Consider the following 12828-nt stretch of genomic DNA (forward strand, 5'->3'; position numbering starts at 1 on the left):
ATAAGAGTCGACGGGCATGAGAGGGAAGCATCGGTTGGGAGGGAGTGAGACAGGGTTGTAGCCTATCCTCGATGTTATTCAGTCTGTATATTGAGCAAGCAGTAAAGGAAACAAAAGAAAAGTTCGGAGTAGGTATTAAAATCCATGGAGAAGAAATAAAAACTTTGAGGTTCGCCGATGACATTGTAATTCTGTCAGAGACAGCAAAGGACTTGGAAGAGCAGTTGAACGGAATGGACAGTGTCTTGAGAGGAGGGTATAAGATGAACATCAACAAAAGCAAAACGAGGATAATGGAATGTAGTCGAATTAAGTCGGGTGATGCTGAGGGTATTAGATTAGGAAATGAGACAATTAAAGTAGTAAATGAGTTTTACTATTTGGGGAGCAAAATAACTGATGATGGTCATAGTAGAGAGGATATAAAATGTAGACTGGCAATAGCAAGGAAAAGGTTTCTGAAAAAGAGAAATTTGTTAACATCGAGTATAGATTTACGTGTCAGGAAGTCTTTTCTGGATGTATTTGTATGGAGTGTAGCTATGTATGGAAGTGAAACGTGGACGATAAATAATTTGGACAAAAAGAGAATAGCAGCTTTCGAAATGTTGTGCTACAGAAGAATGCTGAAGATGAGATGGGTAGATCACGTAACTAAGGAGGAGGTATTTAATAGAATTGAGGAGAAGAGAAATTTGTGGCACAACTTGACTAAAAGAAGGAATCGGTTGGTAGGACATGTTCTGAGGCATCAAGGGGGTCGCCAATTTAATATTGGAGGGCAGCGTGGAGAGTAAAAATCGTAAAGGGAGACCAAGTGATGAATACACTGAGCAGATTCAGAAGGATGTTGGCTGCAGTAGGTACTGGGAGATGAAGAAGCTTGCACAGGATAGAGTAGCATGGAGAGCTGCATCAAACCAGTGTCAGGACCGAAGACCACAATAACAACATATTGTACAATTGCATTTAGGATCAAAGTCTTCATTTACCTTTCAGCTCACCCGGACGCATGACAAACATGCAAATTACAGTCAAACTCGTTCCATACTTTCGACAGTAAGTACTTTCACTGCTGTTGCTAGGCGCCGTCACAGTTGTTGGATGGCAAGCAACATAAATGGAAAATTTCACAACACCCCTCCCCACCCCACTCCTCCCAGAAAAAAACGGAGAAAAAAACCATGCCGTGAGAGCAGGCGACCATTGGTGCAACGCGAGATCCATACACCCCTTACGGTTGCTCTATCGTTGAGGCAGTTCATTGTTAAGAAACCCTTTTACTTTCAGATAGGTACGGTGCTGCGTAATCTTGTTGAAAAATAAAAACTGTAGCGTATGCTCTAAAAAGTCAGTACTACGAGATATCTGGATATGTGGTTCGTAAATTCATTTTGTCCGTAAGAAAAGAACGGGCTGTCTCAGGAACGGCGCAAAACACACTAAGCCTTGGATAGTTTCTCCCGTGCTCGACTAAGGTATATGGCTGCTGTATTCTCCAAGTTCTTTCATTGTGGCGAGTTATTTGTCCATTTAAACTGGACATAGCCTCATCATTTGAAGCTGAAAGGGAACAGTTAACTTCCATCGCCAGCCCCACAGCGAATTCGCAAAACTAACACTTCGTTGTTTCTCACCACGATAAAGGACTTACAGGTATCAAATCCAGTGTGACTTGAAACACGAACGTCGCCGCGAAACTCACCACACAGACACGTGAGAAATGGCTAATTCTCGGCAGGCACGAAGAGATACACATTTGTAGACTACACGCAAAACTCTATTGAATGCGCTGTACTGCTTGAACGAGCACGCGGGGGTGACCTTTCGATTTCCCCTGACATAAACAGTCAGTGCTCCGAAACTGCTCGTGCCATAGTTGAATGCTTTGAGCTGCGCGGGTGCGTTGCCTTACACTTGAAGAAAATCACACCGCACCGTTGTAGCTGAATTGCACCTTTTTAGAAGGAGAAAGGAAACGCCTTTTTATTGCTGTGTTTTCATCATCTGGATTTTTGGGTATATATTGGATACCAAAACAACGAGCGAGGTAGCTGCAGCAGGGAAATCTCTCCTGGCAACCCCGTGAACCGTATGGCACAAACACAAGTGGTTAGTTTTGACGAGAAAGTTAAAGTTTACCCCCAGATTTATATTTGTATTCCCATAGAGGATAAAGTGATGTGTAATCAGATGCATCTTTTTCAAAAACCCTGTAAATTACAAAATATAAATTTGTTACAGGATATGAAACACATGACAAAAACCGCGAGTTGTAACACCCCTAACATGATTTATAATGTCTTGTATTACGAGGTTGGCAACGGACTAAAACAGATTGTCAAACCCGTATTTTACTGGCAACCTACCAGCAGATAAAACATACCGCCACATCCTACGGCCCAACTAAAGCCTCAATCTCTCATTGCCTCAGTACTAATTTTCAGAGCTCCTCAGAGAGGCGTTCACGTTGAAGAATATTGCCCACTAGGAGCGAGGACTCGTTTTGAATTTTAGTGGTATGCGCACCTTTAATTTGTCAGCAAGACTGATCCAAACTCTGCTCCAGTCATACCCCTCCGCCCAAATATGCTCTTTGCAGACACGAACGCAACGTTGGGTTTGTCAAGAGACACTATAGGTCCACGGCATACAAGCCTCGAGAAATCTTAAAAGTGTATTTGTATTGCTGGAATCAAAGTGCAACAGGCTCAGAGTATCTGTGTTAATGTGAATGTAGACTGCACGGATAACCGAAAAAGACATGTAATCCAAAATGCAAGTTTTTTGCCGAAAATTGCCTATAGGCATAAAATATCAAAAGCGTGGGGATTCATGATTCTATTCGAGCTAATTGTAGCCAGGAAGGTCAAGTATAGGGTTGAGAGAAAGAAGGTGCTCAGAAATTTTTTGTTTCAAAACTATCGTTCGAGAGCTCACCCGTGCAAATGCGGCAAATAGTTGCGGCGTTGCTAAAATTATGAAGAACTTATGATTACCCAAAAAAATTCCTTTTTATGTCAATTCTTTTTATTTCAGTTACAAATAAGAAACAGCGCTCGACTTCAGTGGAGCAAATTCACAGTGTACTGTGTATTTAAACTGAAACCAAAACACGTCCGCATTTAAATTGTACACGCACAGGCAGCGTGACAACTTTTTCGCAACGAGCGCAGTCTGCACCAGACCTGATTGCCAGGATTTCGTGCTGCGACAAAAACACAAGGGGCGACTCGAAGCTTGGTTACCGTTCAGTTGGGGAAGGGAAAAAAAATACGAACAGCCCCACGCAGTCAATAAAACTACCAGCTGCGGAGATACTGGGCGGTAACGCAACTCTGTTTTTAATGGCGTGTGGTTCAGAGGATAGCCGAAGTGGCTGAAATATTGACTTACGCACTACCTCGTTGTATCTCTCTTTACGTCCTATTTCTTATTATCATACAGTGGACTTGAAATGTGTTATTAAACGTGACAAAACAGAATGAAGGATATAACGTTCAGTAGACGAATAAACTCTCTCGTCTTGAACCTGTCTTCACTGACAAGATTTAGGTTAACCCCCTAAATACCGCGTGCGGCACAGTCTCATGATATATACCGCGCGTGGATCTGGGTGCAGCGTTTCCAAAATGGTACGGTGCAGCGTTTCCAAAATGGTACCATCCGTACATTTTTGTAAGTTTTACTACTTTTATAATGTCAGTACAATATAAAGACATTAAACGTCGCAGACAAATAAAATTTATTGTAACTTGGGTAGAAATTTAGGGGATAAAGATAAAGGAATACGTAACTGTGCTTTATATTGTAATAGTAGTACTTTTGCTTTCAATAACGTATAATATTGAATAACTACAGTATAAATCATATACATGTGTTTCTCATATTACTAAAACTAATGATACATTGCAGAGCCAAAGAAACTGGTACACCGCCTAATATCGTGTAGGCCCCCGCGAGCGCGCTGAACTGGCGCAACACGACGTGGCATGGACTCGACTAATGTCTGAGGAAGTGCTGGAGGGAGATGACACCATGAATCCTGCAGGGCTGTCCATAAATCCGCAAGAGTACGAGGGGTGTAGACGACTTTTGAACAGCACATTGCAAGCCATCCCAGTTATGCTCAATAATGTTCATGCCTGGGGGATGTGGTGGCCAGCGGAAGTGTAACTCGGAAAGTGTTCCTGAAGCCACTCCGTAGCAATTCTGGACGTGTGGAGTGTCGCACTGTCCTTCTGGAATTGCTCAAGTCCGTCGGAATGCATAATGGACACGAGTGGATGCAAGTGATCAGCTTACATACGTGTCACCTGTCAGAATCGTATCTAGACGTATCAGGGATCCCATATCACTCCAGCTGCACATGCCCCACACCATAAAAGAGCCTTCACTAACTTGAACAGTCATCTGCTAGCGTGCGGGGTCCATGGATTCAAGAGATGGCCTTCCATACCCGTACACATCCATCCACTCGATACAATTTGAAACGAGACTCGTCCGACCGGGCAACGTATTTCCAGTCATCAACAGCCCAACGTGTCGGTGTTGACGGACCCAGGCGAGGCTTTGTGTCGTGCAGTCATCAAGGGTACACGAGTCGGCTCCGAAACCCCATATCGATGATGTTTCGTTGTATAGTTCTCACACTGACACTTGTTTATGACCCAGCATTGGAATCTGCAGCAATTTCCGGAAGGGTTGCACTTCTGTCACGTTGAACGATTCTCTTCAGTCGTCATTGGTCCTGTTCTTGCAGGTTCTTTTTCTGGCGCAGCAGTGTCGGAGATTTGATGTTTTACCGGATTCCTTCGGTGTCCCATCGCCGCATTCGAACTCACGTAAATCTTGATAACCTGCCATTGTAACCGATCTAACAACTGCGTCAGACATCTGTTGTCTTATATACGCGTTGTCGACCGCAACGCCGTATTCTGCCTGTGTACGTATGTATTTGAATACGCATGTCTATACCAGTTCCTTTAGCGCTTCAGTGCATTACAAATTGCTACATGTATAAATAAGAAAACACTAAATATCAGTCCCTCTGCACTTCAATTTCCCCATTTTCTCTTTGAAGACAGCAGTCGCAAACTACTGGCGTGTCGAGTGATTCTTACATACAAAATATTTGCGTGTCGAACAACGTACAGTATATTAAGTGATTCTCGGTAGTTTGAAAGACTTACGTACACATATATACGTCATCTGACGAATTCTTAAGAGCTGCATGGTCTTTGTACTGTTCTCCTAGAAGTCAGAAAGCCATATTTTCCAGAAAGGCCTTTCCGCTACGTGTGGGTCAGTATTATTCCATATCCACAATTTTTGTGCGTTTATTCCTGCTGTGTCCAAAACTCTGAAGAATATTGTCAGCGGCCTTCTTTTCGTTTTTCTCGAACTCGAGAAAACGAACACTTTTGGTCATCTGTATCATCTCCCTCCTTGGTATGGTTATAGCCCGTTATTGGGGTAGGTTTTCCCGTGTCTGTGTCTATTTCCTCGCAAATCATGCTTTGTAGATAACAGGAGACCATATTTTTTCCTTCTTTGGCATGTAGTATACCACGGTGCAATTATCCTGGAATCCAAATAATGAAAAGCCCTATTCTCAGAAGTTCAGTTCCAGAAAGTCGGACGGGATTTGTTTATATTCTTTTCCATTCTGTCAAGAAATGTTACACCGTTCTCCAGAAGAAACTGTCCTAATGGATAGCTGGTGCAGTAGTTGTCGGTGGTCGCATTTATGTGAAAACCTAAGACGGGCTGAAACTGTCGCTTGACTATATTGAACGGTTTGTTCGATGTAAAGTAAGGACCTTCCCTTTGTTTGCCGCAGTATATCTCGAAGCTGTGCACGTAAAATGTGCCACTATCGGACATGGGGTACAATTTCAGGCCGTACTTTGCCGTCTTGTCAGGTATGTATTGGATGAAACTAAACCGACTTCGAAAGGGAAGCAGCATTTCGTCAGTGGTCACAAATTTTGATAGGGTGTAATCGTTTTTACAGTTACTTTCAAAGTCCCCGGGCAACCCCCTAACGGCTGCTAATTTATCATACGTTTTTCGTGTTCCCGTGGTCGCTCTCTCTGCAAACCTGATGCTTCTCAGTAACTACATAAATCTGTTATCGGAAAACACAGCTCGGCAAAACCATCATCCCTGTACCATTGCGCGGCTACTTTTCTTGAAAGCGATTTAGAATAGAACCCCACAAAGAGCTTTCATTTCCGAAGAAGTAATGAACCTATAATCTCGTTCCCTCGTATATTGAATTGTACATCTACGTTCTGAAATATATATATATATGTTTGTGCTAACAACAATTTTGTGAATCGTATTTGTAAGAATGAATCTCATAAACGCGTCCAATTCCGAGGAAATATTTCTGCCTGCGTGGGTCCGGCCTGGCAATACTTTTATAATGGTTTTTTGATTTCGTTTTGTTCGGCAGAGGTAAGGAATTGCTTGTCCAAAGCTTTTCTGACGTAAGAGCGGTAATCATTGCCTGTATTATTATTGAAGGGCTGGCTCTGAGCACTATGGGACTCAACTGCTGAGGTCATCAGTCCCCTAGAACTTAGAACTACTTAAACCTAACTAACCTAAGGACATCACACACATCCATGCCCGAGGCAGGATTCGAACCTGCGACCGTAGCAGCAGCGCGGCTCCGGACTGCATCGCCTAGAACCGCACGGCCACCGCGGCCGGCTATTGAAGGGATTGGAATGTTTGTCCCCAGATTATTGTGTCGGTACTGTGGCGGTCCACATTCACACTTCCTGTCTTCTCTTCACTTTCCTCGATGAAATCGCAGGGAAGCTCTCCCTCTTCACCTTCGTCGTCAGACAGCCAACGAAGTATATATACGAAGGCAGTAACTTGTTCTCGAAAGAACAGTTACTGTTGATGACCGTGCAGCTTTTCCCTCGAATAAATGAGCACTGACTGACAACCTCAGCTGCCGACAAATGTCTATAAGGTACAATACATATGTTGAATTGTGGACAGTTGGGAATGTGAGTCTCACGGGAAGCGTGAAAGGGATAAGTCCCTGCAGTAGCGCTATTCATCTGTGTCCTCGGTGGCTCAGATGGATAGAGCGCCTGCCATGTAAGCAGGAGATCCCGGGTTCGAGTCCCGGTCGGGGCACACATTTTCAGCTGTCCACATCGAGGTATATCAACAAAACCTGTCGGCAGCTGAGGTTGTCAGTCAGTCCTCATTTATAAAAAATGGTTCAAATGGCTCTGAGCACTATGGGACTTAACAGCTGTGGTCATCAGTCCCCTAGAACTTAGAACTACTTAAATCTAACTAACCTAAGGACATCACACACATCCATACCCGAGCCAGAATTCGAACCTGCGACCGTAGCAGTTGCGCGGTTCCGGACTGCGCGCCTAGAACCGCGAGACCACCACGGCCGGCCCTCATTTATAGCCAACGAAGTATTTGAGGTATAACTTCACCGTGTATATTGTCCCTTTTCCTAGAAAAGCAAAAGAGAGCAAACACGTAATTACGTGCGTTGAACGTATCGCAGTATGCAGCGACGGTTAGCACAAACAACAGTAAAAGCAAAGATAGATAAGACTAAGTAAATACGTACATAGTTAACAGCGCGCGGTGTAGAGTGGCACTTGTGCGAAGTTTTCAGTTGAGCGGATAGTTTCTCATTGACTATACAAGGAAACAGGAGAGACACCTGCAATGCCCGGGAGAAGGGCGAATCTAGGAATTCCTATAAGCAGAAAGTGAGGGGGCTAAGGACCCCGTATTTCCGCGAGCGCAGGGTTTGCGGCACTCACCGCCGCCGCGCGGTAGCGGTGTTTAGAGGCTTAAGTTATGTGCTGTTACTGCACACAGGGAAGTGCAGGTAGCTGATTTTGTGGCGAGTTCGCGGCTGCTTGCTAGCTCAGTTGGGATTTCGTCCACTTTTCCTACTTTCACTGAGTAGATATGACACGGTTACACACTTCATCACAACCAGAGGTACTGAGCGAGGTGCTCCAGGACTCGGTATTCGCGAGGACAGAGGTAATAAAAATGTAGCGAAATATAACAAAAGACACAGGCCATTAATTTTTTAACGGGAGGTCGTCTCACTCCACGAATACATTTCCGGAAATTTTGTATTGCGAAAACGAATAAGATTAATGTTGTCAGACTGCGTCTCATGCACTGTTTCGTATCTAATTGCCCCGTCTATTAATATTTACGAAATCTCGGAAGTCCTAACCTCTAGAAGACGCAGATTTTGTGCGTACGATGCTACAAGAGCACGTGACTGATTCAGGCACAGAGTCGGTGAAACAAAATGAACTCGAAAACCAGTTTGTAACATTTTGGTGTCTCTCTGTTTGATAATCAATCCAGCAAATCCAAACTTGGCCACTACTAGACGTTATTCTCCCGGAAAGAGTTCACGCAGTTAGGACACTATCGTCCCACTAATTTCATTGTCATGTAGAAAATTTAGTGGCAGATATTGCGGAAAATTCCTGACTCCCTACTTATCGTTATCGTTTATTCCACAGTGGCCAGTCCAAAGAATTATTTACAAACTCATCGCTGCTCTGAGATGTTTGGTCGTTATAAAAAGCTACACAAACTGAAGCGAAACAGACTAGGGTAAATATTGCTTTCCCGCGATTAGCCGTTAACTATCTGTTTATATTATCATCGTCCTTGTATACTCATAACGGTTGGTTTACACCTCATATAAAAAGTTAATAACAGCGGCACGCAGCGTAAAGTTTACATGTGCTTCGAACATAATGCTGGAAGGTAAGCGTTGTTTGTAGAAATAAATTCCCTGGTGACAAAGAAAACATGCAAGGAACGTTACTGGTGTAACTTGGTAGTAGTGTCATAACGGTTGACATAGCTAGCGCATAGAATTGACGCTTAGGCTGCGTCTCGAGACATGCACAACGTGCCATTGATACCAGTAGAGGCCCGGAGGGCGTCTTTTAGGCGGTCTCTCTTTCTGTCCGTTATATACACCTTTCATGATTCGGTTTTCATCGCCAGCAGAAGAGGGCTTGGCTTACTGTCGCAAAAGGTCGTCTTATTCATTGATAACCGTAAAAAGAATGTAATTTTTCACCTGGAAGTAACTTGTTTGAGCCGTTGGACCGCGTTGCGAGGGCTCGAGCATCGTATTCTTCAATCGGACAATGATGGTCAACATAAAATTTTATTAGATGTAGTTATGTCGTGCGGCAACGGCTGCTACTTCGGCAAAAACTGAACCCAGTTACCGTATTCCTTTGAACGTCCCAGATCCACAACCTCCGCCTAGCCGAGCTAGGCAGGGATGTGAGCGTCAGCTGTGTATGGCGTTGGAAGTGGCATATGCGGCAGCCACAGAGTGTATTCTGCGCTTCCTTAAAAGTTTGTCCTGATAGCTTGGAGCGCTCAAAGTGTGAGCCAGGAACTCCGGTCGCGTAGCTGAAGTTGAGGACGGACGCTAATCTCCTGTGGTTGAAACTTGGGCGCCGCTTGCTGTATATCTTAAGAGGCCAGGAATCTCCACGAGCGTCAGCACGAAGCTACAACACACAGTCACCTCGTGCCCTGTTTCATGATGCCGTAGTTGAGAAACCGCTGTCTGCAGCTTCCAATTACGCAGATTATTCACTGCTTCTGTATTTCCCGTTGTCTGTCCCAGAACAATTTTATCTCCTGTGGCATTCTTAAAATACGCTCCATGTATTAATTTGGGCATCCTTCGCACCCACTTCGGATTGCCTGCTATGTCAGTGCCTTCTTCTGTTATGTATTTAGAAATTGATAATTGTTCGTATTATGTCTTTCAAAGGTGTAGCAATGTATCTCCTCTGATTTCTCTCCTGGAATAAGCAGAACAAATACAAGGACAAAAGTATACGTTTTGTGGTGTTCCCGCTGTTGACGTTCCAGCTATAGTTGCTCCTTCGCGTCAGTGGAAGTTTAATCTCTTGCCGAGATTGCCAGGCAGTGAAGGATTCGGGATAAGTTATTGACGAGCAGTCTCAGTGATTATGTTCAAATGCGTGTGAAATCTTACGGGACTTAACTGCTAAGGTCATCAGTCCATAAGCTTACACACTACTTAACCTAAATTATCCTAAGGACGAACACACACACACCCATGCCCGAGGGAGGACTCGAACCTCCGCCGGGACCAGCCGCAGTGATTATGCATCTGCCTGTCTGAGGCGTTGACGGCGAAGCTGGCTAGGACGACGTCAGTGTTCAGCTGTTATAAATGGCCGCCGGGTCTCATTCACAGAAAGAATTTACAACGCGACTAATTCAGAGTCCGTGCTCTTCGCTGTTGCACGGTTTCCCCGCTGCTCTCTGGCTATCACTAAACAGCGGGAGAGTGCGGGACGGGTCTCACCGATTTGGCTCAAACTGTATGAGTAGGGAGGCAAGTATATGACTCTTTGAAGTTCCTAAAATATTTCGTCTGAGTGGGTCGTTGGAAAAGACAGAACGCTCTCGTAAGTTTGCTGATAACCGCTGCTACCAATCTTCTTCATTCATTGTGTTGTAATCTTTGCAGTGTTAAACCATGGCTAAAGCTTACTATAGGCCACCCAGGAGCAGATGTTGACAACGCCTGTTTGTGCATGATTAACAGCAAATGTACTTTCGACTGTAAAAACTCAAAAACTTATCTCTTCACCCACCTCTCTCTCTCTCTCTCTCTCTCTCTCTCTATATATATATATATATATATATATATATATATATATATATATATATATATATATATAAACAGGGATTGTTTTTGAATGATTCATCTCTGACGGTGTGTGACTTCAGCTGTTTTCCGAGATATTGTAACAGTCTCTTTTTATTGGCAAATGGAAACCGGGCAAGAATTTTCTACCAGAGAAGTGGCTGGTGAAAAGACCGTAATTTAAACCTTTCGAGGAGGATTTAAAAAAATCATCAGCGCTTTCCGTAACGCTTGTTCGATTTATGAAGAAAAAGGCTTGACAACGGACAGTCCTTCCGGTATGTGGGTCCTGCAGCAGTAGCTATGAGTCAAGCAACTGAAGAACAGGTTATTGAAATTATGATTGATAATTTCGTTTTAAATGATGAAGATTAATATATATATATATATATATATATATATATATATATATATATATATATATATATTACACGCCAAACCTAATGAAGAGGGATATGGATTTTATCATTTACTCTTTCTTTCTATGCCCACGTATACTTTTGCTGTGTGCAGGTCCATTTTATTTGTAACAGGTTCCTTCTTCAAGTACAGACGCGAACGACGGTGATTACGATACAGACGAATATTCTTTTGGTACTTTAGTGCCCCTGGCTTAAAAGAAGAAAGGCCATCACTAAAATCGCGGTTTCAAATCCTGGGAAAAATGATTATCTTCAGATTTGGGGGGAGAGGAATAGAACAAGGCGGCAATACAAATAACAAAATATCATTAATCAACTCCGAAACATACGAAATATTTCAGGATGCACGAGACGTTATGAGAAGGTGATGACGAGAACATCACAACAATAGGCAATGGCAGTCGCATTTCCATATTTATCAGGACACGAAAATTTCAGTCTATTGCTATTGATACCTGGGTAAACCTATTCAAAAGTAAACATTCAATAGGACAGAGAAAAATTACCAAATTCGTCTGCAAAAATGATGTTTAAAGTCTGGAAGGAACGATGGAAGCAGCAGAGGAGTTTTGTATACAGACAAAATGATTAAGTAACAAATGTCAACCGTAATTATGTAATTAACATTGACTAGACTGGATGCCAGTGTGAATCAACGTATAACAGAACTTGGATTACAGAGGTGCGAGGATCGTTTTGGTGAAAAATCTGTTCAGAACCACCCACTCTTAAACAGCGCAGTACAGTTTAACCGCTTCGGGGAAACCGGTATTCCTTGTGTTTTTAGGTATGCGAGAGCCTGGCAATAAATTTCTTCCTGGAGCCACTGGTACCGTGACGAAATTATAAGAAGAATATAAGAATATCGCCGTCGTTACTTGATTCAAGTCAGGAAAACTAACAAAAGAGCTTTATGCAAAATTTTTGGACAGTACGTAAAAACCACATGTTGCTAATCATAAATTCCTTCTGTTGGTGGATTCGTGGAGTGGCCAAGCAGATTTGACAGTATATGGTGAGACGTTTAGCAATAATAACCCAAATGTACTCCTTTCTGTGATGTATGTTTCTATAGCCAACTCAATAATCTAATTAAAAGATTAAAAATTGCCCCTGATTCGCTACAATAACGACGAGAATTATCGTCAAGGGAAGATGAAATTAAAATACATTCGATCGTTTAGCATCACTTAAACGCTCCTGTTTTCACCACATTGATTCGATATGCATGGTATGCATCAAAACTGGTAGAGGAAAGAATGAAGTAGGCTTTCCCCTGAACCATACTTCGGATAAATGTTCCAGCTAAAAAAAAAGAAAAAAATGCTTAATTCCTTCCTATAATTTTTAATTCAAAACTTCAGACAATTAAGAAAATTAACTGTTTAATTATATTCATTATTCAGATTGAAGTAATCGTAACTAGTTGTCAATTGTATTTATTAATTTTACGTATATAAACTGATCTGTTAAACTATATATAAATTTTATAATTGTTAGTTTAACATTACGAGGAATTAAATGCAATTACAAAAAATTGGGCAGCAGCGGGAATCGAACTAGAGGCTCCGATTTATCGCTCCGTACACTTACCGACTGCGACACTCCACTAACGAGGCAGTTGTTATTCAAACATCACTCTCAAAGTAATCAAAAAATTTT

General features: G+C 42.7%; 1 protein-coding gene and 1 non-coding gene across 5 annotated transcripts in view; both read left to right on the forward strand.

The window, feature by feature from the left end:
* Window positions 1-12828, forward strand: part of LOC126419777 (afadin) — a 1120405-nt gene that overhangs the window by 566153 nt on the left and 541424 nt on the right. The gene's annotated exons all lie outside the window — the stretch shown is intronic.
* On the forward strand, window positions 7088-7161 carry Trnat-ugu (transfer RNA threonine (anticodon UGU)). Its single transcript has one exon. It is a non-coding gene; the product is annotated as a tRNA-Thr (tRNA).

The sequence above is a fragment of the Schistocerca serialis genome, chromosome 9 (assembly GCF_023864345.2).
Source record: "Schistocerca serialis cubense isolate TAMUIC-IGC-003099 chromosome 9, iqSchSeri2.2, whole genome shotgun sequence".
NCBI classification, from domain to species: Eukaryota; Metazoa; Arthropoda; class Insecta; order Orthoptera; family Acrididae; genus Schistocerca; species Schistocerca serialis.